Here is a 12,284-nt window from a genome sequence, read left to right as displayed (position 1 = left end):
TTACTTCTTGATTAGTAGCTTAACTTCATCTTCTTCATTTCTATTCAACTATGCAATGGAGCTAGTGTTTGATCCTCCTTAGGATGGTTTTTAACAACGGCCTCGGGCGGGCTGCGGGGCATCACGGCACGGGCCCGGGGGGGGCTGCGGGGCGTCACAGCACGGCGCGGGGGGGGTTGGGTCTGCGGGGGCATCACGGCACCGCCCGGGGGGGCTGGGGCTGCGGGGCGTCACGGCACCGCGCGGGGGGGAGCTGCGGGGCGTGACGGCACGGCGCCGGCTGTGGGGGGCGTCACGGCACGGCGCCCGCCGAGGGGGTCTGCGGGGGCGTCACGGCACCGCGCGGGGGGGCTGCGGGGCGTCAGGTACCGCGCGGGGGGGCTGGGGCTGCGAGGCGTCACGGCACCGCGCGGGGAGGGCTGCGGGGGCGTCATGGCGCTGGGGCGGGCTGCGGGGGCTTCACGGCACCGCGCAGGGCGGGCTGCGGGGCGTCACGGCACGGCGCCGGGGGGGCTGCGGGGGCGCCACGGCATCGCGGGGGGGGCTGCGGGGCGGCACGGCACGGCACGGGGGAGGGCCTGCGGGGGCGTCACGACACGGCCCCGGGGGGGGCTGCAGGGCGTCACCGTACCGCGCTGGGGGGGGAGCTGCGGGGCGTCACGGCATGGCGCCGGGGGGGGCTGGGGGGGCGTCACGGCACGGCGCCCGGGGGGGTCTGCGGGGGCGTCACGGCACCGCGCGGGGGGGGCTACGGGGCGTCATGTCACCGTGCGGGGGGGGCTGCGGGGCGTCACGGCACCGCGCGGGGGGGCCTGCGGGGGCGGCATGGCACGGCCTCGGGGGGGCTGCGGGGCGTCACGGCACGGGCCGGGGGGGGCTGCGGGGCGTCACGGCACGGCGCGGGGGGGGCTGGGGCTGCGGGGGCGTCACGGCACCGCGCGGGGGGGGCTGGGGCTGCGGGGTGTCACGGCACCGCGCGGGGGGGGAGCTGCGGGGCGTCACGGCACGGCGCCGGGGGGGCGTCACGGCACGGCGTCCGGGGGGGGTCTGCGGGGGCGTCACGGCACCGCGCGGGGGGGCTGCGGGGCGTCACCGTACCGCGTGGGGGGGGGAGCTGCGGGGCGTCACGGCATGGCGCCGGGGGGGCTGGGGGCGTCACGGCACGGCGCCCGGGGGGGACTGCGGAGGCGTCACAGCACCGCGCGGGGGGGGCTGCGGGGCGTCACGTCACCGCGCGGGGGGGACTGCGGGGCGTCACGGCACCGCGCGGGGGGGGGCCTGCGGGGCGGCACGGCACGGCGTCGGGGGGACTGCGGGGCGTCTCACGGCACGGCGCGGGGGGGGGCTGGGGGGCTGCGGGGGCGTCACGGCACCGCACGGGGGGGAGCTGCGGGGCGTCACGGCACCGCGCCGGGGGGGGAGCTGCGGGGGCTGGGGGGCGTCACGGGACGGCGCCCGAGGGGGGTCTGCGGGGGCGTCACGGCACTGCGCGGGGGGGCTACGGGGCGTCACGGCACCGTGCGGGGGGGGCTGCGGGGCGTCATGGCACCGCGCGGGGGGGGGGGGGGGGCTGCGGGGGCGTCACGGCACCGCGCGGGGGGGGCTGCGGGGAGTCACGGCACGACGCCGGGTGGGGGGCTGCGGGAGCGTCACGGCACCGCGCGGGGGGGCTGCGGGGCGTCACGGCACGACGTCGGGGGGGGACCTCGGGGCGTCATGGCACGGCACCGGGAGGGGCTACGGGGGCGTCACGGCGCGACGCCCGGGGGGGCTGCGGGGGCGTCACGGCATGGCGCCCGGGGGGGCTGCGGGGCGTCACGGCACCGCGCGGGGGGGGCTGGGGGGCGTCACGGCACGGCACCGGGGGGGGCTGCAGGGCGTCACGGCACCGCGCGGCGGGGGCCTGCGGGCCGTCTCACTGCACGGCATCGCGGGGGCCGGGGGCGTTCGGGCACGGCACCGGGGTGTTCGGGCACACGGCTCCGCGAGGGCCGGGTGGGGTGTTCGGGCACGGCACCGCGGGGGCCGGGGGCGTTCGGGCACGGCACCGGGGTGTTCGGGCACACGGCTCTGCGGGGCTGGGGTGGGGTGTTCGGTCACGGCACCGCCTAGGCCGAGGTGGGGTGTTCGGGCACGGCACTACGGGGGCCGGGGGGCGTGAGGGCACAGCACCGGGGTGTTCGGGCAAGGCACCACGGGGGCCGGGGGGCGTGAGGGCACGGCACCGGGGTGTTCGGGCACGCGGCTCCGCGGAGGCCGATGTGGGGTGTTCGGGCATGGCACCGCGGGGGCCGGGGGGCGTTCGGGCACGGCACCGCGCGGGCGCGGGGGGGTTGGGGGGCGTCACGGCATGGCGTCGGGGGCGTCACGGCACCGCACGCTGCGGGGCGTCGCGGCACGGCACGGGGGGGCTGTGGGGGCATCACGGCACCGCGCGGGGCGGGCTGCGGGGCGTCACGGCACGGTGCCCGGGGCTACGGGGGCGTCACGGCACCACGCGGGGGGGCTGTGGGGCGTCACGGCACGACACCAGGGGGGCACGGCACCGCGTGGGGGGGGGTGCGGGGGGCGTCACGGCACGGCGCTGGGGCAGGGGGGGCTGCGGGGGCATCACGGCACGGCGCTTAGGGGAGGGGGCGTCACGGCATCGCGCTGGGGCGGGCTACGGGGGGCGTCACGGCACAGCGTGGGGGGGGCTGCAGGGCGTCGCGGCACGGCACCGCGCGGGGGCTGCAGGGGCGTCACTCGCACGGCGCCGGGGGGGCTGCGGGGGCGTCACGGTGCCGGGGCGGGCTGCGGGGCGTCATGGGACGGCGCTAGGGGGGGCTGCGGGGCATCACGGCACGGCACCGAGGGGGGGTTGCGGGGGCGTCACGGCACCGCGCGGGGGGGACCCTGCGGGGCGTCACGGCACGGCACGGGGGGGGCCTGCGGGGGCGTCATGGTACGGCCTCGGGGGGGGGGCTGCGGGGCGTCACGGCACCGCGCGGGGGGGCTAGGGCTGCCGGGCGTCATGGCACCGCGCGGGGGGGCTGGGGCTGCGGGGCGTCATGGCACCGCGCGGGGGGGGGGAGCTACGGGGTGTCACGACACGGCGCCCGGGGGGGTCTGCGGGGGCGTCACGGCATCGCGCGGGGGGGCTGCGGGGCGTCACGTCACCGTGCGGGCGGGTTGCGGGGCGTCACGGCACCGCGTGGGGGGGGCCTGCGGGGGCGTCACGGCATGGCCCTGGGGGGGCTGCGGGGCGTCACGGCACGGGCCGGGGGGGCTGCGGGGCATCACGGCACAGCGCCAGGGGAGCTGGGGCTGCGGGGGCGTCACGGCACCGCGCGGGGGGGGCTGGGGCTGCGGGGCATCACGGCACCGTGCCGGGGGGGAGCTGCGGGGCGTCACGGCACGGCGCCGGGGGGGGCTGGGGGGCATCACGGCACGGCGCCCCACAGGGGGGTCTGCGGGGGCGTCACGGCACCGCGCGGGGGGGGCTGTGGGGCGTCACGGCACCGTGCAGGGGGCTGCGGGGGCGTCACGGCACCGGGGGGGCTGCGGCGGGGGCGTCACGGCATGCGCCGGGGCGGGCTGCGGGGGCGTCACGGCACGGCGTCGGGGGGGACTACGGGGGCATTCACGGCACCGCGCGGGGGGGGCTGTGGGGTGTCACGGCACGGTGCCGGGGGGGGCACGGCACCGCGTGGGGGGGCTGCGGGGGGCGTCACGGCACGGCGCCCGGGCGCGGGGGGCTGCGGGGGCGTCACGGCGACACGGCGCCAAGGCGGGCTGAGGGGGGCGTCACGGCACCGCGCGGGGGGGGCTGCGGGGTGTCGCGGCACGGCACCGGGGGGGCTGCAGGGGCGTCACTGCACGGCGCTAGGGGGGGCTGCGAGGGGCGGCACGGCGCTGGGGCGGAATGCGGGGGCTTCACGGCACCGCACGGGGCGGGCTGCGGGGCATCACGGCACGGCCCCGGGAGGGGGCTGCGGGGGCGTCACGGCACCGCGCGGGGGGGCCTGCGGGGCGTCACGGCACGGCACGGTGGGGCCTGCGGGGGGCGTCATGGCGCGGCCCCGGGGGGGGCTGCAGGGCGTCACGGCACGGGCCGGGGGGGCCTGCGGGGGCGTCACGGCACCGTGCGGGGAGGGGAGCTGCGGGGAGACGGGGGGGCTGGGGGCGTCACGGCACTGCGCCCGGGGGGGTCTGCGGGGGCGTCACGGCACCGTGCGGGGGGGCTGCGGGGCGTCACGTCACCGTGCGGGGGGGACTGCGGGGCGTCATGGCACCGCGCGGGGGGGGCCTACGGGGGCGTCACGGCACGGCCCCGGCGGGGGGGCTGCGGGGCATCACGGCACGGGCCGGTGGGGGCTGCGAGGCGTCACGGCACCGCGCGGGGGGGGTTGGGGCTGCGGGGGCGTCACGGCACCGCGCGCGGGGGGCTGGGGCTGCGGGGCATCACGGCACCGCGAGGGGGGGAGCTGTGGGGCGCACGGCACGGCATCGGGGGGGGGCTGGGGGAGCATCACGGCACGGCGCCCCGGGGGGGTCTGCGGGGGCATCACGGCACCGCACGGGGGGGGCTGCGGGGCGTCACGGCACCGCGCGGGGGGGGTTTGGGCTGCGGGGCAACACGGCACCGCGCGGGGGGGCTGCGCGGGCGTCACGGCACCGCGCGGGGGGGGCTGCGGGCGTCACGGCACGGCGCCGGGTGGGGAGCTGCGGGGGCGTCACGGCACCGCGCGGGAGGGGCTGCGGGACGTCACGGCACGGCGCCGGGGGGGGACTGAGGGGCATCACGGCGGCACGGCACCGGGAGGGGCTGCGGGGGCATCACGGCGGCGCGGCGCCCGGGGGGGCTGTGGGGCGTCACGGTGCGACGCCCGGGGGGGCTGAGGGGGCGTCACGGCACGGCGCCCGGGGGCGCTGCGGGGCGTCACGGCACGGCGCCCGAGGAGGCTGCAGGGCATCACGGCACGACACCGGGGGGGCTGCGCGGGGCATCACGGCACCGCGCGACGGGGGGCTACGGGCCGTCAAACGGCACGGCACCGCGGGGGCTGGGGGGCGTTCGAGCACGGCACCGGGGTGTTCGGGCACACGGCTCCGCGGGGGCCGGGGTGGGGTGTTCGGACACGGCACCGCGGGGGCCGGGGGGCGTTCGGGCACGGCACCGGGGTGTTCGGGCACACGGCTCCGTGGGAGCCGGGGTGGGGTGTTCGGTCACGGCACCGCGTAGGCCGGGGTGGGGTGTTCGGGCACGGCACTACGGGGGCCGGGGGGTGTGAGGGGACGGCACCGGGGTGTTCGGGCACGAGGCTCCGCGGGGGCCGGGGTGGGGTGTTCGGGCACGCGGCTCCGCGGGGGCCAGGGGGCGTTCGGGCACGGCACCGGGGTGTTCGGGCACGCGGCTCCGCGGGGGCCGAGGTGGGGTGTTTGGGCACGGCACCGCGAGGGCCGGGGGGCGTTCGGGCACGGCACCGGGGTGTTCGGGCACACGGCTCCGCGGGGGCCGGGGTGGGGTGTTCGGGCACGGCACCGCGGGGGCCGGGGGGCGTTCGGGCACGACACCGGCGGGGTGTTCGGGCACACGGCTCCGCGGGGGCCGGGGTGGGGTGTTCGGGCACGGCACCGCGGGGGCCGGGGGGCGTTCGGGCAGGGCACCGGGGTGTTCGGGCACACGGCTCCGCAGGGGCCGGGGTGGGGTGTTCGGGCACGACACCGCGGGGGCTGATAAAAATTAGGAGCAGGATGTAACACACACAAGAGAAGCAAACCCTAATCCATAACCATCAACCATAAAGAAGGAGAGAAGCCATAGTCACCATCTCTCTCACACACACAAAAGAGAACACAACATAGTGTTATGTCCACACTACAAAGTAAACCTAGTGTAATGTCCACACCACACATGACCAGCTGGACGCGGTCATAAACACACCACATGATATCTATCTACCATACTGTCACTCTGTCAGCACCCATGTGCTATCCTCCAGCTGTATACGAGCTTGACATTTCAACACTCCCCCTCAAGCTCGACATGTCCATCTCTAGGACTCCCAATCTAGTACGGAAATACTCGAACTTATCCTTATCAAGTGCTTTGGTAAAGATATCTGCAACCTGCTCATCTGTCTGCACATATGTCAAATCAACATGCCCATCTAGCACCTTCTCTCTGATGAAGTGATAGTGGACCTCAATATGTTTGGTCCTGGCATGATAAACTGGGTTGCTAGCAAGCTGGATACTACTCATGTTGTCACAATGAATGACAACTCTCATATCATTCTGTAACCTGACATCATCTAGCAACTTCTTCAACCACATAGCCTCACATGCAGCTATGGCTGCTCCACGATACTCTGCCTCTGTGGTAGATAAAGCAACTGTAGGTTGCTTTTTACTGCTCCAACTCACAGCTCCACTACCAAGGCTGAAAACATAGCCACTGGTAGATCTCCTGTCATATGCACTACCGGCCCAATCTGCATCTGTATATCCATAGACATGCATGTCTTTTCCTGCCTCATAGAAAAGACCATAATGCGTGGTAGTTTTGACATATCTCAGAATCCGTCTCACAGCATCCAAGTGAGGTTTACGAGGACTCTGCATAAACTGACTCACCAAACCAACTGCATAACTGAGATCTGGCCTTGTAATGGTCATGTAGATAAGGCTACCAACCATTTGCCTGTACATGGTGATATCATCAAGCTCATCACCCAAATCAGCCCTAAGCTTCATGTTTTGCTCTAATGGTGTCAACATTGGTTTGCATGCTGTCATACCATACTTTGCCAGCATGTCAAGTGCATATTGCCTTTGCACCAACCATATACCCTTGCCTGTTCTAATCACCTCAATGCCAAGAAAGAACCTCAAATCACCAAGGTCTTTCATATCAAACTCTTTGCATAAAGAGGCCTTAACCTCATCAATGCCTTTCCCACAATCACCTGTGATAATCAAATCATCAACATAAATGACTATCATCACGATACCATCATGTGTCTTCTTCACATAAAGTGAAGAGTCTGCATTTCCAACCACAAATCCAATACTGACAAGATATCTGCTGATCTTGTCACTCCAAGCACGAGGTGCTTGTTTCAAACCATAGAGTGCTTTCTTTAACCTGCAAACAAAAGTCGGATATTTTGGATGTACATAACCTTCTGGTTGTTCCATGTACACCTCTTCTTGTAGATCACCATTCAAGAAAGCATTTTTTACATCCATTTGATGTAAAGCCCAACCTTTTTGTGCTGCTAATGCAATGATAGACCTCACTGTAGCCATCTTAGCCACTGGGCTGAAAGTTTCATCATAATCAAGACCATAAGTTTGTGCATATCCTTTTGCGACCAGCCTTGCCTTATGTCTCTCTAGGCTGCCATCTGACTTGCACTTTACCTTATACACCCATTTGCATCCAATTGCATTCTTTCCTTTAGGTAACTCAGCCAATTCCCATGTGTCATTTTTGTCCAAAGCATCCATCTCTTCATCCATGGCTTTCTCCCATACATGCTTTCCAATAGCCTCTGTATAGCATGTAGGTTCCACATGCTTTACCATAGATGTCATGTATGCATAGTGCATAGCAAAATCTCTATATGTCAATCTCTCCACTGGATATCTGACTCTCTGGGATCTCCGCAATGCATGCGGGTCACTCTGTACACCTGTAACTCTGGCATGTGGTGGCACATATCTGTCCTGCCTAGCACCAGGTGTGCGTACAACAGGTATCCCTAGCTCCTCATCCAAACTCTCTGAGCTAGAGGACTCATAGCCTGTGATCCCAATTCCTTCAACTTTCTTCTTGTCTTTATCCATAGCACTACTCCCAGTGCTTACACTCTCATGCCTCAATCGTCCTGACCATGGACGTACACTGCTACTACTCTCAGCTTTTGCTGCTGGCCCAGACATAGTAGTAGAGCTAGAACTTGCTTGTGATGGCAAGTTCACAGGCACATTAGCCTCAAGTGTGTCAATGACTCCCTCATCTCTTGCTTTGTACCAACTAGCAAGCTCATCAAACACTACATCACGTGAGATGACTACTTGTCTAGTTTGAGGGTTATAACATTTGTAAGCCTTTCGATCCTGTGCATATCCAACAAATACACATTTCTCTGCTTTAGGATCCAACTTCCGTCTTCTTTCATCAGGCACATGAACATAAGCTACACATCCAAAGACTTTCAGATGTCCAATATCTGGCCTGTAACCTGTAAGCCGCATCTCTGGCGTGCTTCCATGAATGGTTGCTGTAGGTGATTTGTTCAGGATATACACTGCAGTAGCACATGCTTCTGCCCAATAGTAATCTGGCATGCTCTTTTCATTGAGCATTGCCCTTGCCACTTCACATATGACTCGATTCTTTCTCTCAGCCACACCATTCTGCTGAGGTGTATACCTGCATGTCAACTGTCTTCTTATCCCATGCTTTCGCAAGAAATGCTCAAATGCTTTTGAGGTGTATTCACCACCTCCATCTGTTCTCAGACACTTAATCCAACAGCCATATTGTTTTTCTACAAGAGCTTTGAAATCCATGAATTTTTCCAGCACTTCACTCCTCTCTCAAAAAATATATCCATGTCATCCTGCTGAAGTCATCTATAAATGTCACATAGTATAGACTTCCTTTGATAGATGGGTTTTGTGCTGGGCCCCATACATCACTGTGCACTATTTCAAGTGGTCTATTACTCATGTTTCCTTCTCTAGGGAACCTCAACCTTGCCTGCTTTCCAAACTGACAGGCTTCACAAACATGCATATGTCCATCATATTTGAATCGAGGCAATCCACTGACAATGCCCCTTGTTTGCATGTTCTTTAATCTCTGTATATTGACATGTCCAATCCTCTTGTGCCACATGTCAATGTCCTGCACAATCCCATTGCTCTTTGAAAACATGGCTGAGCTCAATTCTGGTATGCCTGCATCCAATTTGAACAACCTTCCTTCCTTCTTGCCCTTGGCAACCAATCTACAGCCATGCTTAAAATCTTCCACAAAACAGCCTTTCTCATTGAATCTAACTTGTAGTCCCTGCTCAACCATTTGTCCTACTGATGCCAAACTCTTTGTGATGGATGGTACATATAACACTTCTGACATATTTTTCACATTTCCATCATGCATCTTCAAAGGCACACTGCCAACATGTGTTATAAGATGCTGAGTATCATCTCCTGTGACCACATAACCATTTGTATCCAATGGTTGCATCTTCTCAAACCACTCACCATGACATGTCATGTGGTTTGAGGCACCTGAATCCATATACCATGACTCATCTCCAGCATTCTGAGAATCCATTGTCCCCATAACATGCTTCATTGCAAAAAGATGATTCGAACTCCCATCATTGTTACTGGTAGATGCATAATTTCCATGTTGTGGTCTTCCATTCCTCACATCATTCTGCTTTTTGTAACAATCTTTTGCCAAATGTCCAAGTTTGCCACAATAGTAACATTCAATCCCATTCAAATTTTGTTGAGGACCTTGCCATCATCCTCTACCACGAGCACCTGTTCCAAATCTCCCCCTATGGGATTGAAATCCACGACCTCCACGTGATCCAAATGATGACTGTGAATTCTGAAAATTCTGATGTGATTGTGGTTGAGTAGACCTGTCATTCCAACCACGTCCTCCACGGCCTCGAGGGGTAAATCTCCCCCTGCCTCGAGAGCCTCTAGATGAGTAAAAAGCCTGATTTCTTGCATGTTCATCATTGCTTGACGAGGATGCACCACCTGTAACACTCATACCACCAAGGCCAAGCTTCAATTCTTCCATAATGAGCAATGACACAAGCTCATTAAAGTCTGGCATTCCTCCCAATCTTACTGAGATGGAAGTGTCAAAAGATTTGTATTCTTTGCCTAAACCACGCAATGTGAGAGCAACCAAATCATCATCATCCATGGGGGCATGGATCGATGACAAGGAATCAGCATAACCCTTGATTTCCTGAACATACTCATGTATGCTCCTATTCCTTCGTGTTACACTGTGAATCTGTTGCTTAAGTTGTATTTTCCTTGCACCAGTGTCTGTCTCATACATTCGGCACAATATACCCCATGCTTCTTTCGGTGTATCTACATCTTGGATGTGAATAAGCAAGGCATCTGTTACACATATTGAAAAATAATGCAACACTTTCGAAGACCGCTCTACCCATTGCTTGTGAGCCAGTAACTGAGCATTATTTGGTTGAGGAGGTAGATATGGCTCCGGGTCTTCCTCCGAGACGAGACTCCATAAACCTTTGCCTTTCAAAAAACTCTTCATTCGAAACTTCCACACTTGAAAGTTAGTGCGATCAAGCTTCTCTCCAACAATCTGTATCGGACCATCTCCCATTGTTGCAAAAAAATAGAGTAGATGTACCCTTTCGATTACAATGTACGGAGTACCTGTAATGCTCCAAATCTCTCCAAATCACATCCAATTCTTGCAAATTGTGTGCATTAACATCCCACAATGATTCACCAACAATGTACACTCGATCAAAGTTGAAATCAAATGAAACTCCTTCACAAAAAATTTTCTGGTTTTTTTCTCGCCAGTAAATTCTCGCCAGTAACCAGTCAAGATTATGCTCTAAATCCTTCAAATCTTGTCCAAATTCAATGATTCAACTTGCATTAGCTTCCCAACACATTGCTCCAACATATCCTAGAAGGGTTTGATCCAATTCTTCAAGGGGAATGAGAACCATCAATTTTTGTAACCTCTGGTTTGAATTTTTCTGCACCTGTCAGGTACCACCTCTCACTAAAATTGCTCTATCTCCTTCAAATCTTCTCCAAATCAAAAACTTTTTGATTAAAAAGTTTAGCAACTCATAGGACTTTACTTGTACCAAAGGAATTAGGCCAATTTGATATAGACAAAGATTAATGCCTTGATTAAAAATGCTCTGTTTCTGGACAGAATTTCTGCAAACCTACACACCTCTGATAAATCACTTCAATGAGCTCCAAATACATGAAATGAGCTGCAACCAAGCATCACAAGGCCTTAGCAATGTCTTTGCTAAACTCTCCAAGCTTTAAAGCATTCAATTTGGTGTCCAAATGAGTGAATTAGACCAAATTCATTGCAAACTTTTCAAGAAACTCTTCCAAAAAGCGCCGCCTTCTCTTGGAGCTCTAGGAGAGAGGGGTAATCACTAATGAGTGGATAGGTCTCTTAGCAATGACCTAATCTATCATGGGTATGAAGGGTTTGACTCAATTTTGAGTAGAATTGCCACAATTGATCCTCCACCGGGCATATGTTCTCTGTTTTTGTAGAGTCCAAAAAACCAGAATTTTTTTCTTCACAAATTGCCTGTAATGCATCAATTTTCATGCAATGGTTTGCTCCAGTGTTGCTAATACATGTGTCCTTTCACAATACATGAGAACCTCTGTGTTTCCTTTGTATTTGCACCAATACTTTTGACAAAATACATTCCTTCACAAGCTTTCCATGAAAGCTTCAAAACCAGAAATTTTCTGCTTGCTTTATGCACTTCAATCTTCACTGAACTTGCTCTTTGATACCTGCAATCCGCAGAGGGGGTCTTGCTACACTCACCAATGGTCCTTAGCTCTCAGATCTGATGCCGGTGTGTGCTCCACAGCTTTCTTTTGCTCCACAGCTTCAATGGCTTCCTTCACAGCTTTTCCTTCTTCTTCCCTCTTCTCTCACTCACTCTCACAACTCAGCTAATGAGCTCTTGGCTCTGATACCATGATAAAAAATAGGAGCAGGATGTAACACACACAAGAGAAGCAAACCCTAATCCATAACCATCAACCATAAAGAAGGAGAGAAGCCATAGTCATCATCTCTCTCACACACACAAAAGAGAACACAACATAGTGTTATGTCCACACTACAAAGTAAACCTAGTGTAATGTCCACACCACACATGACCAGCTGGACGCGGTCATAAACACACCACATGATATCTATCTACCATACTGTCACTCTGTCAGCACCCATGTGCTATCCTCCAGCTGTATACGAGCTTGACATTTCAACAGGGGCCGGGGGGCGTTCGGGCACGGCACCGGGGTGTTCCGGCACACGGCTCCGCAGGGGCCGGGGGGCGTTCGGGCACGGCACTGGGGTGTTCGGGCACACGGCTCCGCAGGGGCCGGGGTGGGGTGTTCGGTCACGGCACCGCGGGGGCCGGGGTGGGGTGTTCAGGCACGGCACCGCGGGGGCCTGGGGGGCGTTCGGGCACGGCACCGGGGTGTTCGGG

The sequence above is a fragment of the Cibotium barometz genome, unplaced genomic scaffold, assembly GCF_041138505.1.
Source record: "Cibotium barometz isolate CiBa-2024 unplaced genomic scaffold, ASM4113850v1 ctg506, whole genome shotgun sequence".
Lineage (NCBI taxonomy): Eukaryota > Viridiplantae > Streptophyta > Polypodiopsida > Cyatheales > Cibotiaceae > Cibotium > Cibotium barometz.
This window is presented reverse-complemented; position numbering follows the sequence as displayed.